The following is a 4517-nucleotide window of genomic DNA, read 5'->3' as shown; positions in this document are numbered from 1 at the left end:
CCCTTGAACGCCTCCAGGTATGGTGACTCCACCACCTCCCTGGGCAGCACATTCCAATGACGAACAACTCGCTCGGTGAAGAACTTCCTCCTCACCTCGAGTCTAAACCTCCCCTGGCACAGCTTGAGACTGTGTCTTCTTGTTCTGGTGCTGGTTGCCTGGGAGAAGAGACCAACCCCTTCCTGGCTACAACCACCTTTCAGGTAGCTGTAGAGGGCAATGAGGTCTCCCTTAAGCCTCCACTTCTCCAGGCTAAGCAACCCCAGCTCCCTCAGCCTCTCCTCATAGGGCTGTGCTCAAGGCCTCTCCCCAGCCTTGTTGCCCTTCTCTGGTTTGGGGAGCTAAAGCCAGGCACAGCCTGCCAAAGGCATTAGGCACTGGTTAGGCCACACCTTGAGTCCTGTGTCCAGTTCTGGGCTCCTCAGGTTAGGAAAGATCTTGAGCTGCTGGAAGGTGTCCAGAGAAGGGCAACAAAGCTGGGGAGGGGTCTGGAGCACAGCCCTGTGAGGAGAGGCTGAGGGAGCTGGGGTTGCTTAGCCTGGAGAAGAGGAGGCTCAGGGGACACCTTCTTGCTCTCTCCAACTCCCTGCAGGGAGGTTGTAGCCAGGAGGGGGTTGGTCTCTTCTCCCAGGCAAGCAGCACCAGAACAAGAGGACACAGTCTCATGCTGCCCCAGGGGAGGTTTAGGCTGGAGGTGAGGAGAAAGTTCTTGCCAGCAAGAGAGATTGGCCATTGGGATGTGCTGCCCAGGGAGGTGGTGGAGTCCCCATCCCTGGAGGTGTTCAAGAGGGGATTGGCTGTGGCACTTGGAGCCATGGTTTAGCTGTCAGGAGGTGTTAGGTGTTAGGGAATAGGTTGGGCTTGATGATCTCTGAGGTCTTTTCCAGCCTGGCTGATTCTGTGATTCCAAGGAGGGGCAGATGCTTCACCTCAGGGTGAAGCCCCATGGCTGGGGGATGCCATGTAGCCATTAGAGAAGCTCCAGGCTCAGTCCAAGAGCCAACTGATTACACCCAGGAGGTGAAACTAAAAGGATTTATTGCCTTTTCCTGGGCCTAAGCTCCCTGGAGAGGAAACTCACTCTGCCTGCAGGAGCTTAGAGCCTGAGTGAGGGATAAATCCAAATTGATTGCTGCAAAGGGCCCAATTTGTGCTTGTTTTTAGTGGCATAAAGATACAAGAGCCAGACAGAAACCACTTGAGGGGAGGAGAATTGCTTTGGAAGTGTCTGCAAAAGGCATCTTTATCACAAAGGCTTAAACTGCTCTGCTCTCTGCCTGCCTGATGTCTGCCTCTGCTCAGCTGCAGTGTGCTGACCCCTTCCTAGCCAGCCCCAGGGGAGGCATGAACGAGTCAGCAGTGTTTCAGTCTTCCAAGAGAACCTGGCAAAGGAGAGAGGGAACCACACTGTCTGAGGGGGGGCAGAGCTTTCCCTCCAGGCTTTCCTCCATGTCTGGAGAGAAATCATGGAACCACAGAATTGTCAGGGCTGGAAGGGACCTCCAGGCTCAGCCAGGTCTGCAAGGCTCACCCCTAAACCACAGCCCCAAGCACCACAGCCAAACCACCCTGAGACACCTCCAGGCTTGGGGACTCCACCACCTCCCTGGGCAGCACATTCCAACCCCTGACCACTCTTGATGGGAACAAATGTTTCCTGCTGTCCAGTTTAAACCTCCCCAGTGGCAGCTTGAGGCTGTTCCCTCTTGTTCTGTCACTAATGACCTGGGAGCAGAGGCCAGGAGCAACCTCTCCACAACCTCCTTTCAGGTAGCTGTAGAGAGCCAGGAGGTCTCCCCTCAGCCTCCTCTGTTTCACACCAACCTGCTCACTGCCAGTGCAGGAGCACAGCAGGGCAGCACAAGGAGCCCTGTGGAGCTGAGGTGGCTGCAGGGCCTGGGGGGGATATCAGGAGCTTTCAGCCCTGGGAGCTCCAACCTTTATGTGGTCAAATCCCCTTTGGGTCCAGCTGTTGTGAGCACCTGAGGCAGCCCCAGGGGAAGAGGAATGTTCTGTGGAAGTGCTGTGGTGGGCAAGCAACTCTTGCCCAGAGCTGTCCCCTTTCCCCAGGACACTTCTGACCTCAGCAGCTTGCTGGGAAGTGCCTTACAGAGAGGTGACTTTAGGGGGGCTGCATGAGGGCAGCTCCCTTGGGCAGGTGGTCCCATGCACAACATATTCCTTGCCTCTGAGGGGAACCCACCCAAAGCTGAGCCAGGAGCTCCCTCACTCCTGTGGGCAGCTGCCTGCAGTCTAACCCCATGTCCCAGCCTCCTGCTGCTGAGGGAGGAGAGCAGCCCCAGCACTGCTGCCTCCTCCTTTGTGTGCACAGGGGAGGATTCACCTCTCCCATCTTCTGCTCCTGCTCAGCAGGCTCTGGGATAAGAAGGGAGAGACAGTGCTGCTGACACCTGGGCTCAGAGCACTGGGGAACAGAACCACAGAGTTGTCAGGGTTGGAAGGGACCTCAAAGATCATGCAATCCCAACCCCCTGCCCTGGGCAGGGACACCTCACACTTACAGCAGGTTGCTCACAGCCACATCCAGCCTGGCTGCAAACACCTCCAGGCAGGAGACTTCCACCACCTCCCTGGGCAGCCTGTGCCAGGCTCTCACCACCCTCCTGGGGAACAACTTCTTCCTCACATCCAATCTCAGTCTACCCTCTTCTAGTTTTGCTCCATCCCCCCCAGTCCTATCCCTCCCTGACACCCTCAAAAGTCCCTCCCCAGCTTTCTTGGAGCCCCCTGCAGATCCTGGAAGGCCACAATAAGGTCTCCTGGGAGCCTTCTCCTCTCCAGCCTGCACAACCCCAACTCCCTCAGTCTGTCCTCAGAGCAGAGCAGCTCCAGCCCCCCTGCAGAAGCTGATGTGATGTGAGTAGATGTGAGCAAACAAGGGCAGCCCTGGGAGGCTTTGTCCTTCCTCAGAGCACTCTGCCTGCAAAGCACAGGAGAGCTGGAGGGAGCTCCAGGGAGCACTGCAAGCCCCACCACACTTGGAGCAGCTTTGGAATGCTTCAGCCCTTCTTTGCTGACCCTGTCCAGGAAATGGCCAAGCTTGGGAAAACAAAGAGGCTGGGGCCTGGCTTGGCTCGGGCTCAGCTCAAGCCCTTGGGCAGATTTGGTGGTGTTCTTTTTCTTTTCCTGTGGATTCTGAATCACAGCAAAGGCAGCAAAGCACAGCAGCCTGCCACAGCTTCTCTCCTTTCTCTGCCACTTCTGGCAGGGAAGTTGGACACAGCAGCAGAGTCCAAGGCTCAGCTGCACCCAAGTTGGCCCCATGCTAGAGGGCTGTGCTTTGGATGGCTCTGCCTCCCAGGCTACAGATGACAGAGCCAGGGAGATGCCAGGGAGAAGCTTCCTCTGCCATGTGGCACTACAGCTTTGGGGCCATGTCCTCTGCTTCTAGAGTCCCAGACTGGTTTGGGTGGGAAGGGATCTCTAAAGCTCATCCAGGCCAACCCCTGCAGCCAGCAGGGACATCCCCAACCAGAGCAGGTTGCTCACAGCCCCAAACAACCTGACCTGCAATGCTGCCAGCCATGGGGCAGCTCACACCTCTCTGGGCAGCCTGGGACAGGCTCTCACCACCCTCAGGGGCAAACATTTCTTCCTTCTCTCCAGTCTCAATCTTCCTCTTTGAGTTCAGTCCATCCCCCCTTGTCCTGCTCAAGAGTCTGTCCCCAGCTTTCTGCTCAGCCCTTGAAGCACTGCAAGGCCACCAGAAGGTCTCCCTGGAGCCTTCTCCTCTCCAGGCTGCCCAAGGCCAACTCTCTCAGCCTGGCCTCCCAGCAGAGGGCTTCCAGCCCTGCCAGCATTGCTGTGGCCTCCTCTGACCTGCTCCAACAGCTCCCTGGCTGTGCTGTGCTGAGGGCTCCAGAGCTGGCCCAGCACTGCAGGGAGGTCTGAGCAGAGCACAGCAGAGGGGCAGAATCCCCTCCCTGCCCCTGCTGCCCTCACTGCTGGGGATCAGCCCAGGGCAGGCTGGGGCTGGGCTGGCAGAGTGCCAGCTCATCTCCAGCTTTGCACCCCCCCAGCAGCCCCAAGTCCTTTCTCCCCAGGGCTGCTCTTCATCCCTCCATCCCCAGCCTGTGTTGATACTTGGTTCTGTCCTGAGCCAGGAGCAGGAGCAGCTTCTTGGGGCTGAGCAAACTGCTCCAGAGAGAAGAAACTCAGACGTTGCTGCTCCTCCAGTGGTTAAGGAGTGCATAAGGAGCTGTTTGGAGTGTTTTGCACAGGGAATGCTTTATGGGGGTTTAGAAACTTTCAAGGCAGAAAGTTGGGAGCCTTTGTGCCAAGTCAAGGGCAGACACAAGAGGAGGATGATGCTCAAATGAATCCCCCACTGGATTTAGGAGTGTTTACTTCAAGCCCTAGTGGGAACAGAGACCCAGGGGGAAGAGTCAGAGGCACTTCTAGAAGCTGCTTTGTTCTAAGTTGCCTCTGCAGGCACAAAATGCTGCAGGCTTGGGCCCAGGCAGTGTCTGTCACAGCATCACAGAGACATTCAGGTT

This window comes from Melanerpes formicivorus, unplaced genomic scaffold, assembly GCF_026170545.1.
Source record: "Melanerpes formicivorus ecotype bairdi unplaced genomic scaffold, bMelFor1.0.p_v2 SCAF_21, whole genome shotgun sequence".
NCBI classification, from domain to species: domain Eukaryota; kingdom Metazoa; phylum Chordata; class Aves; order Piciformes; family Picidae; genus Melanerpes; species Melanerpes formicivorus.
This window is presented reverse-complemented; position numbering follows the sequence as displayed.